Source organism: Pteropus alecto, unplaced genomic scaffold, assembly GCF_000325575.1.
Source record: "Pteropus alecto unplaced genomic scaffold, ASM32557v1 scaffold23, whole genome shotgun sequence".
Taxonomy (NCBI): domain Eukaryota; kingdom Metazoa; phylum Chordata; class Mammalia; order Chiroptera; family Pteropodidae; genus Pteropus; species Pteropus alecto.
The window spans coordinates 4550105-4564197 of record NW_006435837.1 but is presented as its reverse complement, the minus strand read 5'-3'; the positions used below and the strand labels follow the sequence as shown (position 1 = coordinate 4564197).

Sequence of the window (14093 nt, the reverse complement as noted above, 5' to 3'; positions counted from 1 at the left end):
GTTTTATGAGGATATTTTACATATTCAACAATATACACATAATATGTCTGTGAGTATGTGTGTGTCTGTGTGTGTTTGTATATATATATATATAGATAGATAGATAGATAGATATAGATATAGATATATAGATATATATATAATTTCCCCTCCCCTCATAGTTGAGCTCATATTGGACTTATGGGAGGCAGATGTGTGTCATGATTAAGAATGAACTCTGAAGGCAGAAAGAACTGGTTTGAATTCTGTCTCTGCCACTTATTCTTCATGAAACTTTCATTCATTTATTCATTCATTCAAAAAATAACTATTATGTAGCACTGGGGATACGAGGGTGAAAAGAGATAAAGCCTTTCCTTCATGAACTCACGTGATAATGGAAACTTAACCTTTCTTAAAGTCTCCACCTCTAAAGTGGAGATAATGATACTCACCCCTTAGGGTTTCCATGAGAATTATTATCTTGTTAAATGAGATAATGTATATAAAATGCCTGCATGTAGTAATCATTCAAAAAATGGCAGTTATTATCATCACATAAGTTGCTTTCTTTCACCGAATATTATGTCATAGTTTTCTCATGTCATAAAAAACCACCTTTGTTGGGGTCACCGTGGGGTTCCTGCAGCATCAGTGGAAATATTGGCGCTTGGCTCCCCACAAGGAGCGCAGCCTTCAGAAGTCCAGCAACCCCACAGAACAGCCCTTATCTGTTAAGAAGCCCATTCACCCTTTTGCTTTCCAGCCGAGGAGAGGCTTCTGAATCTCTGATAACCTCATCTTCCCCCTTCCACCTCTTCAGCCCTTCCAACCCTTTGTAAGCAGTTTCTGCCAGTGAGTTCTTTCTGTTTGGTATATCTAAAGTGGGTTCTGTTTTTCTGCTTGGACCTAATGGAGACAAACATTACATTTCATTTTGGCTACCCATTTTAAAAGCAACTCTAAGAAATAAAGGTCAATCGGATAGTTGTGAAAAGAATTTAACACTTGAAAAATGGGGCAGGTGAGGAAAAGTTGCAAAAGGGAACAGGCAAAACGCTGAAGGTCATCAATAAATAAAGGATTTAGGCATCTGAAATGTCGTTCTAAGAATCTGACCATTTATTTGTCTCTCTACCGAGAAAAGAACCAGAGGAAATTTTCTCAAAGCCAGGGAATTAGACTCTTTTTAAGGAAAAGTTTCCTTATAAAATGGGCGGGGGAGAGTAAGGAGCAACTATTTTTTGTCTCAGAGAATATTTGGTAATGGTTGCCTCCATAATGGCATTTTTGGTTGTCACAACTAGGAGGTGGGGTGCGACTGGCATTTAGTGGGTGGAGGCCAGGGGTGCTACTCAGCACCCTACAGTGCACAGGACAGGCCCACAACAGAGTGATTCAGCCCAAAACATCAATAGTGCTGGTATAAATGAATTAAGTGAAATTTCTAGGCACTGCAAAGTACTATTATCAGCTCTACAAAGTGCCTCTCCTGCGTGTCTGGCTGACTTTTTAAAATAACGACTTTATTGAAATATACGGCAATTCATATACCACAGCATTCACCCTTTTAAATCGTACGAGTCAGTCAGTGGTTTTTAGTATATTCACAAAGTTGTGCATCGATCACCACTAATTCCAGAACTTTTTTATTGTCCTTAACAGAAACACCATACTCATCAATAGTCACCCTCTATTCCATGTCCCCACAGTTCTATAGTGCCATCGGAATTTTGAAAGCAGCAGGCACTCATAAATTACTTTACCATGTACTTTATAACAGCAGTTCTTTTTCTTGAAGGAAACAATGATCGTTTCCTTGCTTTGCTTTGCTTTGTTTTGTAACATAACTGAGGACTTTTCAAACACTTTAGGTCAGCTAAGAAGACATTGCCCAAAGAGTGGATTCTGTCTCAGGGAGTCTAGATCTGAAATTCTGCATTTCTAACAAGCTCTCAGGTGATGCCAGTGTTGCTGGTTCGAAGACCACATTTGAGTACAGAGGAGATAGACAAGAGCAGCAAACAAGGAACTTTTATAGTGTAACCTGCTGTCTATTCTCCTGGAGTCATCTTTATTTATTTAATTATTAAAATTATTGAGGTGACATTGATTAATAAAATCAAGTAGGTTTCAAGTGTACAGTTCAATAATATGTCATATTTATATTGCATTGTGTGTTCACCACCTAAAGTCAGATTTCCTTCCATCACCAATTATTTGAACCCCTTAACCCCTACCTACCTCCCCACTTCCCTGTGGTAACCACTAATCCACTGTCCGTGTCTGTCAGTCTCTGTTTGTCATGTTCGTTTGTTGCTTTCAGTTTTATATCCCACATATGAGTGAAATCATATGATTCTCAGCTTTTTCTATCTGACTTATTTCGCTTGGCATAATCTCAAGATCCTTCCATGTTGTCTCAAATGGCAGTATTTCATCTTTTCTTATGGCTAAGTAATATTCCATTGTATATATGTACCACATCTTCTTTATCTAGTTATCTAACGTAAGACATTTAAGTTGCTTCCATATCTTGGCCACCATGAATAATGCTGATATGAACATTAGGGTGCATATATCTTTGCGGATAAATGTTTTCAAGATTTTGTGGGTAATACAGGGATTGCTGGGTCATATGGTAATTCTATTTTTAGTTTTTTGAAGAACCTCCATACTGCTTTCCATAGTGCCTATACCAATTTATATTCCCACCAGCAGTGTCTGAGGGTTTCTTTTTCCCCACAACCTCTCCAACACTTGTTATTACTTGTCCTGTTGATGATAGTCATTCTAACAGGTGTGAGGTGGTCTCTCATTGTGGCTTTGATTTGCATTTCCCTGATAACTAGTGAAGTTGAGCAACTTTTCATATGTCTGTTGGTCATTTGTATGTCTTCTTGGGAGAAGTGTCTGTTCAGGTCCTCTGCCCATTTTTTAATTGCATTGTTTGTTTTTTTATCGTTGAGTTGTATGAGTTCTTTGTGTAGTTTGGATATTAGGCCCTTATCGGAGGTGTTGGTTGCAAGTATATTCTCCCATTCGGATGGCTGCCTCTTTGCCTTATTGACGGTTTCTTTGGCTGTGCAGAAGCTTTTTGATTTGATACAGTCCCATTCATTTATTTTTGCTTTTATTTCCCTTGCCTTTGAGGTCAAACTCATAAAATCCTCTAAATCCAAAACTAATGAGTTTAGTACCTGTGTTTTCTTATATGCAATTTATTGTTTCAGGTCTTATATTCAGGTCCTTGATCCATTCTGAGGTAATTTTGGTATATGGTGATAAATAGCAGTCTAGTTTCTTTCTTTTGCATGTGGCTTTCCTGGACCTGTTTTTAAAATAACAATGTTATTGAACTATAACTCACAACCCATATATTCCCCTATTTAAAGTGTACAATTAAATAGTTTTTAGTATATTGACAGCTTTGTGACTATCACCACGACCAATTTTTAAACATTTTCATCACCGCCAAAAGCAATCCCTTATTCATTAGCAGTCACCGCTCATTTCCCTCCAGTTCCCTACCCCTCACCTCATCCCCAGGCGACTACCATCTACTCTCCGTCTCTATGGATTTGCCTATTCTGGACATTTCATATAAATGGAATCACATACTATGTCACCTTTTGTGTCTGGCTTCTTAGCATCATGTCTTCGATGTAGTATGGATCAGGGCTTTGTTCCTTTTTATTGCCAAACAATATTCCATTTTATGGTTATGCTGCATTTTGTTTACCCATTCATCAGCTAATGAATATTTGGGTTGTTTCTTCTTTTTGACTTAGAGCAATACTGGTAGTCTCACTGAATCTTGGAATTTTATGAGAAGTTTTGTTTCCGTGTTATTGACTGATTGATTACTTCACTGTTAAAATGCAAACTGTGGGGAAAGATGACACATAACATATTAACAACCATTTATAGGCTGTTTTCAATGAATTTATCAAGAGTTTTTCTCAGAGCTACTTTTGAAAGGGAGAGGGTAGAAGAGCACTGGGGGTACGGAATCTGGCATGATCTGGAGGCTGGGAAAAGGGGCAGAAAGGGAGGCTGGGGCCTCTAAAACAAACACCATTCCTTGATCTTGCCTTGTGTAAATGTATTCATTGTAAAGTTTCCAAAGGAGACTGAGATATTGCAACTATTTAATTGGTATGTTTAATTAGATACACTTTTGTTTGGAAGCCAGTGAATAGACAAGATGCGTTGAAATCTCCTATCCTCAAAATCTTGAAGTTCTATCTTTTAGACTAGTGAAGTTGATTAGTGAGAAAACCTTAGGTTTTGTTTTTATTTGGTTGGTCTTATTTATTAATCAGTAAAGCAATGGCCTTTTCCTTCCTCCCTTTCTCATGATTGCTCTTTGATTAGGTCCATGTTTATTAGCGGTTTGGAGGAGGATAAGGAAATAATAAGGAAAATATAGCTCATGGTGATTGGCTCCTCCATTTGTGTTTCCCCACTGTGATAATAAGTATAGTGTTTTCTATATTGTAGGCTCTCATTAATCTTTGTTGGATGGATGAACTCAGGCCAACCTGGCCATTTGTTAGCATTCTCATGAAAAAAAAAAAAAGGTTTCATATGTGAGAGACTAACAACATTAGTTTAAGGGAAATAGTTGTGTTATTGACAGATGTCGATTGGTTGCAAAATCTCTATCTCCTACTAATGTACTAATATAATTGTTCTCAATTTTGGAAGCCAGCATGTGTAGATTCACATGGTTTTTGTTTTAGGCACAGTATCAGTTATCTATGGCTGCTTAATAAACTACTTCTAAATGCAGTGGCTTCCAATTATTTTCTTTGATCAGTAATCTCAATTTGAGCAGGGCTTGCTACCGATTGGTTATCTCTATTTCAGGAGGCATCAGCTGGGGTGGCTCTTTTAGGGCTGTAGGATACACTTCCCAAAGTGACAAACTCATATACGTGGTAAATTGGGACTGGCTGTTGGCTCTTCTCCATCATGACCACTCTATAGGGTAGCTTAGGCTTCCTCACAACAGAGTGGCTAGGTGAGAACAATGAGTATCCCAAAAGAACCAAGCAGAAACTATATTGCCTTTTATAACCTAGCCTGGAAAATCATACAATAGAGATTTTGCAACCAATCGACATCTGTCAATAACACAATCATGTCAATAATCATACACTTTCACCATAGTCATAAACCAGCCCAGATTCAAGGGGGAGGGAACATAGACCTCCACCTCTGGATGGCAGGAGTGTCAAAGTCACAGTGTGAGAAGAACATGTGGGATGAGAGATATTGTAGTGGCTATCTTGGAAAATCCGATCCTTCTTCACATCCCCCAATTTCCCAAGTGTAAAGATTTTTTTAAATTTATCTTTATGATCATTTTCCTTCAACTGTCTCCTCTAAAATTGGTAGCTCTTCTACCTCAGAAACTAACATTCTTTAAAGTAATTTATGTGTGAAAGATTGTTCCTCTAGTACACTTAAGGCATCTACTAAGCATCTTTCTAGGATGGGGTTTGGCCATATAATTCTTACCTCTATCTGATTTGGAGAAAAGAATAACACACAAGTAGGCATAGCCCTAAATATAAGAAATAAAACAAATGAGAAACTATATATAGAGAGAGCCTGGGGCAGCTTTAAGTCAATTTTTGGAAGGTTCTATGGTGTGGGTGATAGGTAGATTCAGCAGAAAATCTTACATACATGTGCAGAATAATAAGTAGTTTCGATTTTGGAATTATAATGGCAATGGAAGGTAATGATTTATGATTTGTGCGTGTATTTGTATTTGGTCCTAGTTAAGTTGGAATATTGAGGATGGCTAGCAGTGATTTGGTCATGACTTTGTATGAAATTCTGAATTTGAAATCATAAAGCAACATATATATTTCCATCAAAGTAGCATTTTCCTTGATATTTCGATAAAATTTTTCAAAATACTAAAAGTTTAAAGAATTGCACAGTGAACATCTATACACACCCACCACCCAGATTCTACAATTAACATTTTACTCTATTTTCTTCATTACATATCTATTCATTCATCCATCGCTCTATCCATCCATCAATCCGTCTTGTTTTTTTTATATACATCAAAGTAACTTGTAGTCATCAGTACACAAAGTAGAGTATTTTAAGTTCTATTTTAAAATGTGGACACTTTTTTCTTTTTCAATCTATCTTGTAAAAATTATATTTGACAAGTATATGAATTAGGTGGACTTGATCTTTTGTCATTTTATTAAAAATGAAATCTATGACAATTTAGTGGAGAAGTTGCTGGAGAAACAAACTAGAGATTATGTTTTGTGATGCATATTATTTAATGTGCTTCAGATCATATCTTCATCTTCACTTGAGCATATAAAAATCTTATACATTTCGAACTGAATGGTTGTGTCCCCTATAGTAAAAAGGCTGACTAATGAATAAAACAAGCATAGTACCTTTTCATTTCCTTAAGCGTGTTGGAAACCATATTGGTTTTTTATCTGTAAAGCTGGTGGAGAATTTCTTTTAGAGAAATTAAATCAAGACTCGAGGCAGTTGTACAGGTAGATCAGGTTCACTCTATAGCTCCCATACCTTTTTATTTCAACCCAATTCCTCCAAATGGTATAGCCTCAATATCTAGCCACTTTGTTTTTATCTTTCTTTTCTTCTTCTTCTTTTAAAATGTATATCCTTCAGGTAATTGTTTGAATCCTTAATTTTCCTCTATTATGTAGCAACATAGCACAAAATAATGTGGAGACTCATTGATCAGTTCATCGATTCATTCATTCTTTCAGCAAACGCTTATTGAGTGTCAGGTTCTACGCTAGGCATTGGGAAAACAAAAATGAATAGCACATAATCTTTATTTTCAATGCAAAGCAATTAATATGGTACATTGATTAATATCGATGAGAAAACTGGATAAAAGGGGGTTAAAAGATTTTTTCCCACTTTTCCAATGAGAGTAACTATTGCTCTTTACCCAATCTCTGCTTTTTTTTATGTTGTATAGATAACAAACAGTAGTGTACACAGAAGAACGATGTTATGCTAATGACTCATTATTATATTAGAACATTTTAAAAGAGCAAGGATTGTTTTATGGATTTGAGAAGAAGCAAGATCAATATGTTTTCCACCCTGTGTGTTTTTATGTAACTAGCTCAGAATTCCAAGGTGTCTTATAGTCTGTAAAATTGTATTAAACCTAGTAAATGCAAGGCACAGTCATTTTATTACTTTTTTTATTTTTAAAACCTACAGCACTTGGTATTCCTAGGTTGTCTCCCATCTAAGTACTAACCAGGCCCAACCCTGCTTATCTTCTGAGATCAGATGAGATCAGACACGTTCAGGGTAGCATGGCCATAGACCCATTTTAATACTTTTTAGTACTTAGACTCTATGAATTCATTTGTTTTCTTTACAAATTAAATGCTATGTGTGTCTTAAATTTTCTGTTTTTAATTAAAATCTTGAGATGAAATATATATTACATATCAGCCTGTCTGCATGTATTCAAGGGAAAGGCATCATTTGGGGTTGTTTAAAACTTTCAAAACCTTTTGAGGGAAGAATATTAGGAAAGTGCTTATCAAATCACCTCATACTTGAGCTAAACAAGTAAGCAAAAGACGAAAATGAAATGGACAACCGTGCTGCTTTACTGCTATACCTTAAGTACATCATTAGCATCTATTACCATAAGAAGACAGTGACTTTACTTTGATGGATTTGAAAAGCAGAAAAAAGTCTTCCTTTCAGAGCTGTTGTGGGATTAAATGAGACAGTATAAGGAAAGTCTTTGGCACATAGCACCATTACATAAATGGTTTCTACTGCTGAGAGGGTATAGCTTAGTGGTTCAGGATTAGGCTCTGGAGTCAGTCACCTGGATCTGCATTCTGGTTCCACCACCCACTGCCTGCATAAGGTTGGGTAAATAACTACAATCTTGTCTGTAAAATGGAGATAGGATCCACTTATATTAAATGTTCATTGCTGCATAAAAAATTATCCTAAAACTTAGTGGTATAAATCAATAAACTTTTGTTATCTCATAGTTTCTGTGGGTCAAGAATTCAGGAGTGGCTTAGCTTGGTGGTTCTGGCTTGGGATATCTCATGGGGTTGCATTCAGGTGGTCAGCCAGGGCTGCAGTCACCTGAAGGCTTGACTGGGGTTGCTTCCAAGATGGTATACTCACATGGCTGTGGCCAGTTCCTTGCTAGCTGTTGACAAGATGCTTCAGTTCTTCACTCTCTGGTCTCTCCATAGGGCGTCTTGAGCATGTCCTCACAACATGTAGCTGGATCCCCCCACAATGATTCAAGAGAGAGAGCAAGGAGGATGCTGCAACACTTTTTATGACCCAGTCTCAGATTATGACCACCCATGACCATCACTCCTGCTATATTTTATTTGTTAGAAGTGAGTCTCAAGTAGAGCCTACACTCAAGGGGAGGGGAATTTAGCTCTATCTTTTGAAGGGAGGAAGAGGGGAAGCATTTTGTGGGGATATCTTAAAACCACTACATGACTTCATAGGAGTATTGCGAGGGCTAAATGAGGCAATCCATGCAAATGTTCACACAATGCCTGGAACACAGTAAGCATTCAATAAATGTTGACCAATACTATTTCTAAAGAAAGATAATAGACTCTTGTTTACCTAGGGAAATCTGGTTTCATCTGGATTAAGACGGTAACATATAAAAATTAATTTATGGTATTTAAAAACTATGTAGAATTCTGAATGTTCAGTAGAAACAGGTATTTTTGAAATACTCACAGGCTTTAAATCTCTTTCATAATTTATTACGCAGGGCATTGGGGAGAAAGGGTCACTGGATATTGGGGACTGCCTTTATCATCAAGTCAGAGGTGTATAGAACTATTAAATTATTTAGGCCAGAAAGATGCTAGAATCATTCTCCATTGTGTGCCCCGATTCTCACTATTATTTTCCTGCTGTTATCTATAAAATTAGCTGACTTGCTTCTTACAAAGCCAAAGACAGTGCATCTCCATTATCTTATTAGATACTCCTCTTGAAATAAAAAGCCCTTCTATATCAGTGACAGTATCTATTAGCACTGCTACACTCCAGTTTCCTGGATACCGCTGATCTTGGATGATCTGGGCACACTAAAGTAGACCAGGGTGTCCACAGCCACCTGATCGGATTGAAAATGGGGCAGAGAAGGGAGGGCTTGGGGGAAGCTTATAGATGTGTTATCTCAGAGGATCCTCAAAATGGCCAAATTTCAGGTTTCTTCCTCCAAGGTTTAAATTCTTCATCAGATGTGGAGTCCGTATTATTCTGTGCTATTTTGGCTGCCAGCCTGTGTTGGAGAACATCCCCTAAGATGACTACAATTCTATAAAATATGTGTTCTGTAAAAAGGGCATAATAATATTCTTAGCTGGGGGCCATACTATTGTTGCCCCACCCGTGTTTCCATGGCACTCACCTCTACCTCTGCAAGGCCTCTCATTGTGATCATCTGGGACTCTGCCCGAGGGCTCTTTCCCAGATTGTGAAAGCACACTCTACCTGCACAGAGGAAGAACCAGAAATGCTGGAGAGTTAATGCCCAGAAGAGCTTTCGATATGGTGGAGAAATATCTCAGCTTCCTCACTTTCTGAGAAGAGAGAAGATTCTGCATCATGTCCCAGAGCCCCACAGCAAATCCTGCTGAGCTCTAGTCACCCACAGCAGTAACTGGCTTGATAACCCACCTATTATTGGCTCCTTGTCTTCCCTGTCTCACTCGCCCACTTATCTTCTGGTGTTTCTTGGGATCAACTCTTAAGTAAAACTACTTATACTCAAATCCTTGTCTCAGGGTCTGCTTTTGGGGAAACTCAAACTAAGACATCATTCACAGGGTGTATGTGAAGATTAAAAGAGATGATGTATGTACAATGCCTGGCATGTAATAGTAGCTAGCATTTATTGATCAGTTTCTTCGTGCCAGGATTGCCTTAAGCACTTTACATGTACTAACTCATCTAACCCTATATTACTCTTCATAACCTGTCATTATTTATTTCCCTACTACAAATGAGGAGACTGAGACACAGAGGGAGTAACTTACCCAAGATCACACAGTATTCAAACCATTGAAACCATTATTCAGACCAAGGCAGTAAACATGGAAACATTCTTTCAGGGTGCTGGAGTGGTTCTTTGAGTTATTGGAGCTCTAACTTCATTGAGTTGATCTTGGGAAATTCTGGCTTGTTTTCTTTATATTGTTGACACATGGGTGATAGTATTTTGAGAGAGATTTTCTTCCTGTTGCCCTCACTTAGGTAAGCTTCTGTCAGGGAAGTGACATCAACAGCTGGAGGTTGTGGGTGGTGGCTCTGGGGAAGGGAACTGTCATTCGGATGCCCTTTATATAGAGGTCAACTACAGCCAAGATAGGGGGTGAGGAGAAGTGGGTGGGAATGAGGGAGTTGTTAAGAAAAGAGCTGATGGTTCCTCCTCTCTACCTCCCATGAACCACTGCGGTCAGAGGAGTTAGGTTTGGTGAGAACACTGACCACACCCTCCAAGGCCCTGGAGTAGAAATGACAAGGCCAACCATACTCCCTGGTCACTTTGGGTGCCTTGAGTTACAAGCCTGGCAGGCGATGATGGTGGGAAGGGTGGTAGTGGGAGAGGACAAGATATAAATCAAATATAACATTTAATTTTTAAACTGGATTGATTTTTAATAGCTGAAAAAGACCCAAAAGTTGTTAAAACTGTCCAAGGTGTTAAGGGACACAAAAGGGAAATTTCCCATAAAAAAATGGTTCAAAGTAGTGATTGAAGAAAAATAAACTGCTTCAAGTTTATAGGCCATGAAATCGGGCCTGCTCAGTAACGGCTAATCCTTACAAAGTCCTCACTGTGGGCCAGGTACTCTGCTAAGCATTTCACAAATAGTAACTGGTCTAGACCTATGAAGTGAGTGCTATTATTATCATCATCATCCCCATTTTACAGAGGAGAAGTTGAACAATTTTCCCAAGGACAAAACTAGAGCTGACATTTGAATGCAGGTGATCTGGATCTCGAGTCTATAGTTTTAGCCACTAAGCTATACTGCTTTGCCAACCATCCACTTTCATTCTATTCTGGTGTGGTTTTCCCTTTTGGGTCTTTTGAGGCTGACATTTCTGTTCTCTACACTGTTTGTGGTTAAACTTAGTGACTACAGGACGAAGATAGAGGTTTTAATAGTTAAAAATGAGGTACTGGACTCACATTTCTCAAATGACATTTTCCCAAATGGTATGAACTTTAAATGAAAACATGTAAGATCTGACAGTCTGATTTAAGCTCTGAGCAGGGCCAAGGAATAACTAATGCTCACCTCTTTCTAAAACACTAGAAATTCACGCAACGATTTGACTCTTAAGCTTTTCTCCTAGATCTTGATTGTATTTCGAGGTCTAGGCCCAGATGGGCATTTATTTTATAAATGCTTTTTGACAATGATTAGAAGGTTTATTTAGTCTTCTAGATTTGTCTCACATATATCCAGGATAAAAATGTCTGACATCTTGATGACCACTTGTTTATTTATTATTGAGACCCATAATGCGTAGCATGCATGGGCTCTGACTCTGACATCTGTAGTAGAATACTTCTGTGGCATCTAATAGAAACTCTGACTCAAACTGTTTCGAAAGCAAGGAAAAGGCAGAATTTGTTTAAGCAACTCAGAGGCGTCATCAAGCACCCAGATTTCTTTGTTTTATCTTTCTATTTTTCAGCTCTGCCTTATTTAGTGTATAGGTGTTGACCTAAGACTGGTTTTCCTCCTAGTCACAAAATGGCGGCCAGGGGCAACCGGGATATTTGCTTCCTCATTCATCTGACAGGATAGACAGGGAAAACTTCTCTCTCAAACCACAGGATGTTAAATCCTTTCTTTTAGTTTTATTGGACCACACATTGATTAACTAAGACTAATCGGTACCCACCACCCTGAAAGTGTGAATATCTGAACACAAATAGGGTTCTATCAGAAGAAGGAAGGCGCAAATAGATGCTGGGGAGGCTCTGAAGCTGTTTCTTCATGTGGAAAATGGTGACCTAACAGAATCTTGCAGGAAACCATGACACTCAGCAATAATATATGTACGGTTGCCAGATTTAGCATTTAAAAATAGAGAATGCCCAGTGAAATTTGAATTTCGGATAAATAGCAAATAATTTTTTAGTATAAGTATGTGTACTTCTTTTTACGAACACTATAAATTTACACATTAATTTGGTTTGTAAGCTTTTCTCCCAGATTCTGATTGTATTATGAGATCTGGACCCAGAGGGGCATTTCAAAAATGTTTTGTTTTTGACGATGATTAGAAAGCTTATTTAATCTTCTACCCTTCTCTCACATGTATCCAGGATAAAAATACTTATACTAAAAAAAATTATTCGTTGTTTCTCTGAAATTCAAATTTAATGGGCCTCCTGTATTTTATCTGGCAACTCTAAATGTATGTAACATTCTTGGCACATAGCAGGCATTCATTCAGTGGTATTAGTGTTCCTTCTACATAAGAGCTCAGTTAAATGGCAGCATGGTATTTAACTCTTACTAACCTTCTAGAAAAGATATACTTTTGATCAAAATGGCAATTATCTGACCTGGATGTGGCTGGCTCCAATAAACCTTTCACTAGTACTCAAAACCAAATCAAAGCAAATGTCCCTAAGTTGAAGGTCATATTTGCATATCTAGGATGGCACATTATAAAGCATCTAATATTACCACTTAAACTAAATTGGACCTATATCAAAGGATATTCAGTTACTGGTTTTTCCTTATCTTGTTCTGATTCTATACAGATAAACCATTCTTCATTTAATATACAGGGATGAAAATGGAGCAACCGCCCCAGGAATTCTGCCTCCAGGTAGGGGAAGGTTGAGGTCATAGCACTGTTACTTTGCATCTGGAGGAGGCAGGAGACTTTGCAAAGCTCTGCTATTGCCTCTGACTCCATTTTCCCTGACTGCTAATTCACTATTCCTACCTGTAAAAATTTCTAATATGCTTCCTGAAAAGCTGAAGAGAAAGCAGGCACCTTTATTTCCTCACTCAATGTTCGCCATGTTATGAAAAAGAAAATCCTATTGGCTTGGCACAGAGAAGCCAAATCCAGAATATTGTTACATATTGTTACCAGATTCACCACAGGAACAGATTAAGTTAATTTTATCTAAGATATCTATTTCCCATTGCAGTTCAGTACTGCATATTTCTAATTTGGTGGCTGCTATGACCTCATACACTGCTTATTTTCTGTTCTTTTCTTTTTCTCCTGTGTTTTTCTGAAAAAAAAAAATCCAGAAAAAAAAAATTTTCCTCTTTGCTTCTGTAAGTGGAAATCATGCAGTTTTGCATAGATTTGTCTGCAATAGCTTTAAAAAATTTATTTTTATTCTCAGTTTTCAAAAAGTGGTACTGGAAATCTCTCCTTCCATTTCATCACCTCTTTATCCTCATTGGAAACCTGATCCATGGTAGGTATTAAGATCTTTACGTTTCTACTGGTTGGGCGATGACTTCATTGCTTTCATGCCAGCTGGAGAATCTTGTGTGGCGGAGCATTGGACCAAAGCCGAGCTGTGGGTTGCTGCTGCTGCCGCTGCTGCAACAGCCGTTTGCATGCATCCAGCTGCTGTGTAAGGAATCCTCAGGCTAGTCGTTCTTTGCTCCTAATTCACCCAAGGGATCGCAGGCTGCTGGATGAGTGTACATGTGAACGTGTGTATGTGTGTGTGTGTGTGTGTGTGTGTGTGTGTGTGTGTGTGTGTGTGTGTGCATGCATAGCTGCAACAGTTGGACATCGGCAGCAATGGACTTCGATATTATTTTTACCAACGACAGGGATAAACCGTCTTTCATCTTTTATTTCCAAGCGGTGCCTGGGTTCCCGCTACAAATGTGCTCTTCCTGCTCTTCCCGGACCCCCCTTCCCCCGCACGTGTCCCTCCTGAGAGAGGCCAGGAAAGCTGCGCTGCAGGCAGGATTCCCCATTTTTTCCCGCAGTGACAGGCGGATTCCCGGGCCTCCTCTGCCCCCCGCCCCGCAGCCGCCCCCTTTCCCAGTCAC

At 38.4% G+C, this 14093-nt stretch overlaps 1 pseudogene; it reads right to left on the bottom strand.

Moving 5' to 3' along the window:
• Positions 1-7224: 7224 nt before the first annotated feature.
• Positions 7225-7343, bottom strand: LOC112479509 (annotated as a pseudogene).
• Positions 7344-14093: the final 6750 nt, after the last annotated feature.